This window comes from Gouania willdenowi, chromosome 16 (assembly GCF_900634775.1).
Source record: "Gouania willdenowi chromosome 16, fGouWil2.1, whole genome shotgun sequence".
In the NCBI taxonomy this organism is placed as follows: Eukaryota; Metazoa; Chordata; class Actinopteri; order Blenniiformes; family Gobiesocidae; genus Gouania; species Gouania willdenowi.
In genome coordinates, this window is record NC_041059.1 from 35,188,919 (window position 1) to 35,202,221 (window position 13,303).

A 13,303-nucleotide genomic window follows, 5' to 3' on the forward strand; every position below is an offset into this window, starting at 1 on the left:
TTGAGCTTTTTAATTGGTTTATATTGCAAGCACTACTATGGCAACTGTTGTGACTGACAGCTCACAGTCCACAGATCACATTTTTAAGCAAAATGCGCTTTCAGGGTCCTTTCAGTCAGCGGCAACAGACGTTTAATTATAAAAAAACGGAAAACGGAACTGAGCTTGTGACAAACCAGGACAAATCAATGGTTTTGGAGAAACTGACCGGAACACGGGACATAACTGAAAAGTGTCCCGGGTAAATCGGGACGTCTGGTCACCCTAGTATATTTTTCAAGTTTCCAAAGATGCATTTGGAACCAATGACAAAAACCTGAAGCACACTGAGGCTAAATATCACCGTTGATTCTCCACCTTTAAAAGTTCTGAAAACATTTAAAGTGAGAAAGTGACCAATTAGAATATCAATATGATCCATAAAACTCGCGGAAACACATTTCAGTCCAACCTTTTGGAGATCTTTGAAGACCCAGCTATTTGGTACTGACTAAACTTTTGGTTCACTTCAAAACAAGAGCCCTTTTTACAAAAGTGTTAAAAAACTAATGAAAGACAAGAAGAGATGCTTTTGTTTTGAAAAGGGGATGTTTGACTTTTAGCTTGAAGCCGGTCCCAGGAGAATTTAACGTTCCGCTCACAATGCATCATGGGGCGATTGAGTATGACTAGTGTGCCCACCATGCATACTTTAAAAATGTCCCGATATAGTATATATTCGGGCATTTGTCACATACTTAATCTTTTCATACTATGAAATGTGAACGCACTACATACCAATTTTGACTTTGTCAGACTTTGTAAAAGTAGTCCGTTAGTATGCCATTTACTAGGAAGGAAACGTATCAGCTCTGTTGCTGTTACGCAGCAGTTCCGCTGTGGAAATTGGGGGTTACTCATTGTTGACATCAAATATGTCTGTAAATGGTAAAATGGTAAATGGACTTGATTTTATATAGCACTTTATCACCACACTGAAGCAGTCTCAAAGCGCTTTACATATCAGCTCATTCACCCAATCACTCTCACATTCACACACCAATGGGACAGGACTGCCATGCAAGGCGCTAGTCGACCACTGAGAGCAACTTAGGGTTCAGTGTCTTGCCCAAGGACACTTCGACACATAGTCAGGTACTGGGATCGAACCACCAACCTCTCGATCAGAAGACGACCCTCTACCACCTGAGCCACAGTCGCCCTCTGTCTGTGTGTGTGTCATCGCAACATAAAAGATGCCAAACAGAAATAAGACTTTAAAATATTTATGAAAGCAAATATCTTAAAAAGTACCAACAAAATCAAAATAACTCAAACAAAAGGGACTGGAGACCCTTGCCAAATGAACAAAAGTAGGGAGGACACTGGGCCAACCCCATACAGCGTCCAGTCCCCCCTCTAACCTACAAAAATGTACAAAACACTAAATCTACAAGACCAAAAACAGGATTCCTAGTAATCTCCAGTCCAAACTAAAATAACAAGCTCACAAATGTTGAGAGGGGAGCAGAAGAAACTCTCCCCACTGGTGTGTGGCCAGCTTTAAAGAATTCTAAGATAGCATTTTTTGTCCTTCGTTCTCTAGAGCAGCCTTATTTCTCAGACCTTCGGGGATGACGCAGCTTGTTTGAAACTGTGTGAGCTGAGCTGGCCTCTCAGCCCCCTGCCCACGCCCTCGCTCTGAGAACCACAGAGGCGTTAGATTGGCAGGCCCAGCTGCTGTCAGCATCATCTCTGTCACCTGTCCTGCTCAGCAGCCGGCTGCAGCTCCCGTGATAAGCCCGCACTGTATTTAAGGGATGGAAAAGCAGGACTCAATCTGGCCGTCTGCCCATCGCTCAGCCTCTTTTTCGCTTCACAAACTGCAGCCCATATTTTTAGCTGTCACTCACTCTGTCAAGGCTGAGGCTAACAGAACTTGTTTCTCAATCTCTTTGATAACTTTACATTTGCTGGACTTTGTGTGAACTGTTCAATCTGCTTCCCTATAACCAGTGAAGCCATTGACAGTCAAAGATACAGTTGATGTGGTAACATCTGTTCAGGCGATGAAAATGACTGACGTGGCGTTAAACTCAAATCAAAAGACTGTGATTGCAGAGTATCCATAAAATGTATGTATTCATCCAAAAACAATGTCAACTGATGATACACATCTCCCACGTCTCCTAATTTCCCTCCTCCTTACTCAATGAGTGATGGTGAATGGATGATGCCAATGTCAGGCGCCATCTGAATGACTGATCTAAATAAAACGAGCGCGGCTCCATTAGGAAAGAAAGAGCTCATAGGCTGACTCCATCCCTCTGCTGCCTGCTGTGAACTGACGTATCAATGACTAACGTCTCATTTATGCTTCACGTTAAATACGTTGACAGTTACTTTGTTACCAAAAAGAGCAGTACCACGTGTAACCACAGGGGGCAGTGTGGCCCTTTGTTTGTAGCTGCCTCTTGCAGGAAAGCTAAAAGGATCTGAGGGGAGTTTACAGTATGAAGCCTTTACAAGTAATAGAAACGTAGGCTGTATTTGAATTGGCACACTCCTTACAATACACTACAAACTCAATAGCCCTCACTTCTGTATTTATCAATTCGGACGTGAGCGTACTAATCAGATCTCACGTCAGGTCTGAGCTTGTGTTCGATAATCTAAGAGTATGGATTTGTGGTTCAGCAGCAAAATCTGACTGAGACTGAAATTACAACTTCACCTGTCACAGACACATTCATAACTGATCATAACGGATTATTAAAACAAATTTAACAAAATAACATTAATTTTAAAAAGCCCACGTTATTACTGATAGCACTTTTCTGGTTTTCCTTTCACAGAAAACTGTATAATATAATCCCGCTAATCAACTCTGCTACCAAGCAGGAGCGCATAGGTTCACTCAGTGCACACGAGACACGCTGCTGTGCGCTGCCTTGGCGAATGATGTGCTGTATGGAGGAAATATGACCTCATTCATGTTTTTAAATGTCAATAAACTTTTGCAAATGCGCTGCAGTGATTGGTAATGGGATGAATTATAGGTGAAATTGGCTGAAGCCATAATAAACAAAGACAAGGGAAACATTTTGTCATTTTTAAGGCTTTTAAATGTGTTTCAATTGTTAATTTCTTTTAATGTGATATTTATTGCCTAAAGCGGTTGATATAAATGTCAAATCCATGTGTGTCTCCAGGATCTCTGTTGTGTAGTTGTTCTCAGCGCACACAGGGGGGCAGACGTCACCTGCTCAGTAGATGATCTCTTCACCAGGGCTTTCAATTGCGCTTCTTAAATTCCAGTTTTTGCACATTCAATAAGCATCTTTGTTTGGCTCCACCTTAGATGTGAGGATGCCAATTTTCATCTCAGAAAAGTTTCTTTCAAGAAAGTGACGAAGTACAATATGTACAGTATGACAAGTGTCGCCACCGTGCATACTTAAAAAATGTCTCGATATAGTATACATCCAGGTATTTTTTGCATACTCAATCCTTTCATAATATCTAATTTGAACGCACTACGTGATCATTTTGACGTCAGACTTAGTATGTGTAATACGTTAGTATGACAGTTTGAACACAGCTATAATCTCTTCAACGGTTGCCATGTTTTATTACTTCTTCATGAAGAAACTTGTTACCACGCAAATTCAATGGGCTCCCCCTAGTGGGTGTATTGCCAATAAAATGTGACAAAAGGAAAACTTGTGAACTTTCTGACTAAAGGGGACAAAAGAGTATTTTGAAGCACATTGTGAGCACTGTGGGGAGTCCAGGAAGAATAGTCTTCACTGTGGTGAAGACTGGGGATCCTATTTTAATAAACAATATACTGCAAAATTGTAAAAAAGAAAAGAAAAAAAAAAACAGCTTTCCTTTTTCACAGTTTTTTTCATCAAAACACAGTATTTTACAGTCTGTCCAAAGACGAATGAATACGTTTACATTATATATTATATAACAATAGAGCCTACCAATAACCATAGATTATATACTTTTAATTACTTCACTTGTAAAGACTTTACATGAGCCTGTTTAAAGTGTTTGGCTTCCATCACTGATTGATTAAAATGCATTTTCATGGCAGTTTCTCCCTCTTTTCTTTTTTCATCTGATCTAAGACAATGTAACATTTACAAATGGAAATTGATTACATTTAAAAATGCAACATATTCATGGTACTGGGGGGGGGAAAGGTCATGAAAATTAGATTTTGAATAGGTCAATACGAGGCTTGTGTAGAATATAGAAAACAGAAATAATAGTTGAACACTCAAGAATTTCAGTATATTTCAGCTCATCTAGTCTGATTGTGGTTTATATTGAACATTTGACACATTAGTGTAAACCCCTTTGTGTTTCCATAATTCTTTTACCTATTCGACCAACACTCAGTCATCCAGTGTGGTTTTTACAATGCAGCCTCCTTTTGTAGCTTATAGAAACACTTCCTGGCAGCAGAGAGCAACATTTTCACTTCCACTGGCTGATTGCGTGGAAAGCATTGCCACCGTTGTGAAGTGGTTTCTACTTAAAGGGAGCTGTAACTCTTTATTGGCTGGAGAGCAATAAAAGGGAGCTCAGAGCTGTGTCTCTGCTGAACAGCCAGAGACACAGGAAAGAAACACCTGCCTCACAAAGTCCTGTCCTTTCATATCATTTCATTCATTTTTATTCTGTCATGTTAAAGATCACAATTTTTTCACAAGAAATATGAACTTCGTTACATTCCATGTCCAGATAGGAGCAGGGAGAAGAAAAAAATCTTATAATGCTTTCACAAATATTTAACAATTAGTCTGCCAAGTTTACACTAACTGAGATAAGGATATTGCAGCATTATAAAAAATAATAAAAATACATTAACAAATTCAGAAACTTACACACCTACTCTTAGCACCAAAATAGGAAAACAAGGAACACTCTCATCACCATGTTCATGTTTTCTTAGGAGTCTCTTTTTATACATGATCCTAAACTTAAATACATTCAAACAGCTCTTTATATTGATATGTAAAGAATTCCACGTTTTGACTCCAACAACAGAAATAAACATTGGCTTTAAGGTTGTTCGTGCAAATTGATGTTTGAAATTAAATTTCCTTCTGTGTTTCCCATCCTCTGAACTAAATACAAACAACTTTTGTAAATGTTCTGGTAATGCTTTATTTTTAGCTCTGAACATACTGCAACTTAATAAGGTCTCTAAAAAGTTATAAACATAATTAATGAACTTCCCCATTAACAAGGTGCAAAGCCTTCCCTAACATAATCTGAAACTCAATGTAATTATTTCAAGTATTTCCTCCAACAAGGAGCTCAAATTTTCAACAGCGTTTATTTATTTGTTTGTCCGTCAGCAGGATTACATCAAAAGTACTTAAGGGATTTTGACAAAACCAAAGATAGAAGCTATGGAAGATGGAGGGGATGTGTATCAATATAGAGATTCTGAATCTGAATCAAAAAATCCCTATCTCTCCTAATTGGTGAAATTTCACAAATTCATAACTCGGTTTGTAATTTACCGATATTTATGAAATTTGACTCATTTATGTTGGGTTGGTTCCTCAATCATCCCACAGAGTTTCATCCTGATCAGACTCAGATTGTGTCTATTCATCTAATTTCTGAGATCTATAGTTTGATGCATGTACTGCTGACTTGAAACTATCGCAGAGCTTTACAGGGGCACGCAGTGCCTTTCTATCACATTCATTAAATGTCAATGTTTACTCTAACAACATTTGTAAAGTGCCTCAAATCTCCCGTTGAAGTAATAATTCAAAGTCATTGAATTGGGTATTAAACTACACGGCTTGGATCTTTTCAATATTTGTCCAACCCCAACCTCTTGTTCTCACTGTAAAGTGAACCAAAGATCTGAAGTGGGCTCTGTACTTTGTGTGTGACATTCTCTGTGTGAAGGACGCTGGCATTCAGCCAGCAGCTTCTGCTACGCCAACCCAGGCGTTTAATTGAAAGCATAAAAAAACTTTCTTTAGGCACAAAAGTCCTTATGTAGGCTTTGTCGCAATTAGATTGAGCAGAAAGGCCAGCAGACCTGATGAAAAGGGATTAGGGGACGTGTTACTTGGATATTAGGTTGAATGAGTGTGTGCAGCCTGTGGAGGACTTAGCAAAGCTCTGACCTGCAGTGAATTTTGGTCATGCGGAAGAACAAAGAAACGATTAGCGGATCTGCCAAAGAGCTGCTATTGTCCTCTGGAATAAACCACCTTGTGTCCAACTCTCAAACAGCATGGGTGCAAATTAACTACCAAGTCACTCACAGTGTAAATGTAGAGTTTGACCAACAAAGCTGTGGGGCAGATATGGATGAGGCTCAATGCACAGGGCATTAGACATAATCTTTAACTGTAGCTGGTGATTTGCTTCAGAGCAACATAACTGCCTTCATAGAGTCAGAGAAATAACACTCAACGACAGTGGTACATGATTTTTTATTTTTTTTTAAATTTTTTATTTGCAAGTCAAACAATACACGTAAAACACAAAACAGAAACAACAACAAGAACAAGACAAAGTACAGGATGAAAGCAGTTATACAGTATACAGTCTAGGGATGGAAATCGAAAACCGGTTCTTTCCCAGTAATCCAATTCCTAGGAATTGTTTGTTTGCTTGCCTGTTGATTCCGCTTATTGGTTCCTCTTACGTCGCAAATACGTAACGATAAACTCCTCCAGGTCCTGTATGTTGTATTTATGCTAGCACCAAGTGAAGCTCCTTCCACCATATAGTTGTTTGCTGTCCACCGCGGAGAATCCACCTCCTCCACCCGCAGCTGTGCTGTCCTCTGTGCTGTGTTTCTAGCGTCTCTGTTGCTACGCTACTCACTTCCGGGTTTTGTACACTCTTGCAAAAGTTGCTTCTTGCACGGACTTCCACTAGTTTATATCCTCTTAACAAGTAATCAGACACGAGAGACAGACTGGTACTGATCGTTGTCTTTAGTTTGCTCTTTCACACGTTCACACACGTCACTGATGACATCACATGTAACAACCAGGGGACGGCGTCTCTGAAGGTCCATTTATAGAAAAGTAAACAAAGGCTAAACTAAAGCTTTACAGTTTAAATACATAACAATAAATGCAGCTGTACTGGTTAATATGTTCTTTTTCACAGAATAATTATTTGTTTTAAATCTGAATTAGTTCTAAATCAAGTTGTTCAAGTTCAAAAGGAGCACTGTAAATATTCTCAAATGTTTGTAGCCAAAATGTGACATATGTTGTAATAATAATAATAATTCATCAATTTTATATAGCACTTCTGTATATATTATTATCCAGTGAAGACAATCTATACCTGGTGGATTAAAAGAGAGCTTATATTCCTGAAGGAAATTAATAATAATAATAATGATGGCTTGGATATATATAGCGCTTTCTTCAAGGAGACTCAAAGCGCGTTACAGAAACCATTATTCATTCACACCAGTCACTCACACAGTCATACCGGTGATGGTAAGCTACAATGTACATACACCACCAACATTCATGCACAATTCATACTCATTCATACAAGGCAATGTGGGTAAAGTGCCTTGCCCAAGGACACAACAACAATGACTCGGTTAGAGCGGGATTTGAACCCCCAACCCTTCGGTTACTCTACCACTGAGCCATTTCATTCCCTCACCTAGTGAGAACCGGTCAGCGAATCGGTAAGGAATCGAATCGAGAAGCAGTATTGATAATGTAATCGGAATCGCTACATTTCCATCCCTAATACAGTCTATATATAAAATAAAAGGAGGATGGTGTGTGTGTGTGTGTTGGTATGTGTGTGTGTAATAAATGTGAAGTGGAAAATTATTAATGAATCATTATTGCTTTTGTTATCACTATCACCATCCTCGCCGCTGCCACTACCACCCCACCAGCCCACCAACAGCGCCGGCCCGAGAGGATCAAACCCCCACACCGGGCCCCAAAGCCCCACCCCCGAGCACCGTCGCTCCAAACAAACCCCCCGCGAAAAACCACCGAAAACAATTTTATATTACAGATTTTCACAAAATAAAAGTGAGATGCCAAAGGGGGTATGCTACCAATCTAGATTATCTCTTATTGCTAACTTCCGGGATTTAATCAGTGTGTGCTGAACTACAAAGCCTTTCCTCTATCATACAGCCAGTCTTACAGTTTTTCAATTTTCGAGAAAGACCTTCCATGTATAGGTTAAAGAGCATGAGTGACAAAATCCCACCCTGCCTCACCCCATTTGTCACAAAAAAAGAAGTTGATATCACAGTTCCCCATCTAACCTGCATTGTTTGGTTTGTGTACCCACAATGTAGGGCTCAGATTAGACGTCACCAATATTAAAATTTCTACTTTTTACACAATTGAATAGATCACTGTAATGCTTTCTCCACAATTCCACAACATTATCAGGCCCAGTAACTCATTCAACACTAGAGGGCAGAGGAACTTTAGAAGCATTCATAACACTCCTTTCCAAAAATCTTGCACATTATTTTGCAACAGTATTCGGGCTAAATAGTCGGCCCTGAGATGGTGCTCTGTCCTTTTCATGTATCGCACAGCATACTTAAATTGCTTATCCATCTGTTTTTTACCCTCACATACAGGGCCACTCCTTGGTTTACCTGCAGCCACCCAGTTTTTAAAGGCATCTTTAGCCTGCTGGTGGGGTTTCCTCACATGCTCATCATTGAGTCTTTTAGTCCAGTCACAACTAAATCATACATATTGCACACATCTTCAGTATAATTCGGGTTATCACAATTAAAATTGCCACACATTAAAGCATTGTGAGGAATGGGGATATTGCTGAGGCTCCTTTCTGTCAGATAATAGTAGTAGTGTAGATCACACTCTGTGATCTTTGCCCACTCCACTTTCCCATCTCTATATTTAATATAACAGAGACAGGCATGTGATCTGCTGTTGCCATCCCATATAAGATCTCAACATCCACTATAATAATTTTGAAGTATCATGCTAAGAAATGTTTGGGTCTCCTCTTCTGTGTACACGTACCGCGCCATGTTTTCTTGATGTGCGACCAGATACCTCACGTCATGTAACCATGTTCTGTGACGTGTATTTGTGAAAAAAGCGTTTCCATAGAGCTTTTGCGACACATTTCATTGTCGAAACATCTGAAATACCTCCTCATGAAAGAACCAAAACCATTTAGTGATATTTGAGTGAGATTAAAAATGGTTTCAACCTAACCAATGGGGAAGGAAACTCCTTTGAGGTTTTCACCTTGTTGAAGACTATTTCTGTGTGGATATAGCAGAATATCTCACTAGTTTATTCTCTTTCAATATTTTCCCAAAACAATACTTTTTTTTCACTGTTAGATGATCTATCCCATTTTTCCCAATGAGCTTCAGTTTGGTTTTTGTTGTAATGGCTGCGTTGTTGTTGACATCATTAAAATCATCAGTTCTAGCCCTATAGCCCAGCTGTTTACATGTACTGTATGCATATACAGTCCAAATACATTATGAGCATTTATTCTGCTCATTAGAATATTTGAGATTCTGCCTTTCTATGTTCTCCCAGTAATGGACTAAAGTGATTTATCAGCTTTTATTACTGTTATAGGTTGGTAAGCACAGCTTAATCTGCTACAGAGCATTTTCTCTTCCTTTTCCCTTTCCCGTGTGAAAGCATTGGTGGAAACAACATGCTCATTCTTTCCTGCTTTATTTGTAACAAAAACAAATGTTTTTAGGAACTGGTTGACTCTTTAATTGATCAAATTTGTTTGGTTAAAGCCACCGTTACTGGATTAGCATTTTACACACTTTTGTATCAACCCTGATACCAACATGTAAAACTCTGTTAATTCAATTCAATTCATTTCAACTTTATTTGTATAACGCAATTTACAACATAGTCATCTCAACGCGCTTATCAAAATATTAAATTCATAATAAAAAAGAGAAAACGCAACAAGATCTACATGAACAAGCATTTAGCGACAGTGGGAAGAAACAACTCCCCTTTAACAGGAAGAAATCTCCAGCAGAACCAGGTTCAGAGGTGGCAGCCATCTGCGTCGACTGGTTGGGGTTAGTGAACAGAAAGACCAACAGAACAGGATAGAGAGATAGAATATCAGAGTGTCCCAGACTAGTTGAGTCGTGAACCACAGATCAGGAACTGACATCATCAGCTTCACGACACCTGAAACAGAGCAGAGAGAAAAGGACGAGGAGAAGGCACTGACTGCAGAAAAACATGATGCAGTATTATCAAGTCAGCCTGCCTTGGCCTTGGGCCTCACTCCCAGTGGCCTAGTCAACACTTATTATAAAAGCGACAAATCTCTTTCCATTTATTGGTAAGCTAACAGCGACTCCAAGGACTGTAAATGCGATCGTTCACAGACGAGCCCATGTCCGCTCTAGTGGTTAGGTTATGTTATGATTCAGTCCTGTTTATGCGGACTGTAAATCATAACCAGTTACATCAGAATTTGAATCTCTTCTTGTTTATTGAACCAGAAAATGCGACCGTTTACAGATGAGCCCATGTCCGCTCTAGCGATCAGATCATGTTATGATTAAAATGTGAGATTTTCCTTCTTATTTAAAAACAAACAATCTTTGTGTTACACCAACAAATTTTGACGACATGTAGTTTGTCTCTAGAGCTGCATTTATGTTTTAAATTTAAAATGTGCTTTTTACAACTGTGACAATGATGATCCAGTTGCTCTCAAAATGTATATATTTAGATGAACAATGTTGATTTATGTCTGGATAACAACAAACATCTAAGTATGCACATTTCAACAAACTCCAACTAAAATCCTGCTGATACTGTAGTTCCCACTTGTACATTATTAGCAATGCATTTTCTAACACATGTGCATTTGGACTGGAGGCGGAAACTGGGAAAGATTACCCAAAGAAAACTAATCACACAAAAGGAGAACAATCTCCCCTTTGCAAAGCAATTCACAGTCGTTTTGCACTTTGGTCAAAATTCTGTCCACAGTTTTGGCATCATTATTGTCTCCTGGACAATGTTTTTGCATTGTTGCCCAGTAGAACCAGTGTTACAAAGACAGACATCATTGACATGTTCCTCAATCTCAACATCTGTGTTTATATGGTTGTTTTAAAAAAACAACATCTATAAATGCACTGTTAAAAACTTGTAAACTTGATGGAGCATGGGTAATAGTTTTGTCACCTGGCAGTTAAACAGCCCATTTAGAAAACATCATTAACATTTATTGGGCATTTATTTTGATGGATCAAAGAATTTACAGCACAGGATGATAGAACACTCTAATTATACCTGGAATGATCGCATTTTGATCAAAACCAACAAATTAGACGAATAGAGCTAAAAACGGTACTTCAGTCATTTTATAGCACAGCATAAACTACAGTGCTTTGAAGTCAATCAACACTTTATGCTCAAAGAGGTTCATACAATCAAGATACAATATTCCTCTGAGCCTACAACACAAACTCAAAAATAAGTACTCACAACTTTGTTTAATAACTTAACAAAGTATTTTGGCTGACGCTCAAAAGCTTGTAAAGAATAGTCAAAAGCTTCCACAGCATGAGTTCATCACACACACAGATATACAAACAACACTGCTAAATGTTTGAAGTGTGGAAAAATACACAGCATTGCATAAAGAGTAAACGGCGATCGGCTACATTTACATGAGAGCTTTAATTCCCCTTTAATTCAGAATAAAAGTTAAATCTTCTTAAAAACGATTAAAAATCACAGTGTAAACACCTAATTCTGGATGAAAATGGCCATTTCAAATTTAACTTAAATCTGAATAAGTGGCTGGTTTATTCTGTTAATTTGTTGATCTTGTATACATTCATTCCACTTTAAATTAACTCCAGTCGTTCTGTGCATGCTCATTATATACTGTATAGTAGGGATGTAACGATTAATCATAAGGCAGTTAGAAATTGATTCATAGGTATCACGGTTCACATCGATGCTGTGAAATTTGAATCTCAGTACTTTTTTTACCCAGCAGTGGAGGCGGCGGGCGGAATCTGCTATTACTTTCTTTCTGGCCGCCTTCTACAATTAAACATGTTCATATATGATTCCTTACCCCTTTAGCACTGAAAGAATATCTGTAATATTACGTGAATATCTGTAAAAGTCACGTTTTTCTATTAGCTCTGTCTGCTAGCGTAGCATCTCTTCTTCACTGCAAGATATCTGCATGCCAATATGAATAATTATATTCTGAATTTAAAAAAAATTATGTAACCGTGGCCATTGTGTGCTGACAGGAATACTATAGAGCCAGGTATGGTGGAAGAAGCATCAGGATTTTGGGTTTCTCTGTGGCCTAAACTGAACATGATTATTACAGAGGAGAAAAAAAGGAGTGTTTGATAGAAATGTATGGGTTTTCTTTCCTTCATTCAAAAATACAGGATGTATGTCTGTGTTCATTCTTCATCTCTATGGCTGGGTTCGAAATTACTTACTAATGTACTACTCATACTAACATACTACAAATACTATATCTGACATCAAAATGAGTATGTAGTGTGTTCACATTAGATAGTATGGAAAGATTGAGTATGCAAGAAATACCCGAATGTATACTATATGGAGACATTTTCTGAAGTATGCACGGTGGGCGCACTAGTCATACTCATGGTGCAATGTGAGCAGGATATAAAATGGTCCTGGGGCCGGCTTTAAGCTAAAAATCAAACATCCCCTTTTCAAGAAAAAAAAATATCTTCTTGTGCTCCATTAGTTTTGACACTTTTGTAAATAGGGCTCTTCATTTGAAGTTAACCAAAAGTTGTGTCAGTACAACAATGGAGGGTCTCTGAAAATCTCAAAAATGTTGGCATAAAATGTGTTTCAGCAAGTTTTATGGATCAAATGTCCTCATGTTGATATTCTACTTTCTCACTTCAAATGCTTTTCAGAAATTTTAAAGGTGGAGAATCAACAGAGATATTTAGCCTCAGTGTGCTTCTAGTTTTTGTCGTTGTAGGTTCGAAATGCATCTTAGGAAACTTGGAAATATACTTCAGTGGGAACGCTCATCATCCTAATCATCCTGACCATACTTTTAGTATATACTTATTGAGTTTGTAGAGCATAGTTCGGAATGTGCCATTTTAAACACAGCCTGTGTTTATCAAACATGTTTGCTTTCTCCATGAGGACTAAACTTTATGAGGCTACAGCAATCATTTGGTCAACTTGATCAATATTTGACTAGTTTGAGTGCGTTGCTGGAATAGATCTAGGCAGAGAGTAGTTTTATATATCTG

General features: G+C 38.5%; 1 long non-coding RNA gene across 1 annotated transcript in view; it reads left to right on the plus strand.

The window, feature by feature from the left end:
* The window catches only part of LOC114477403 (uncharacterized), a 34,348-nt gene that overhangs the window by 18,954 nt on the left and 2,091 nt on the right, over window positions 1-13,303 (plus strand). The window lies entirely within an intron of this gene.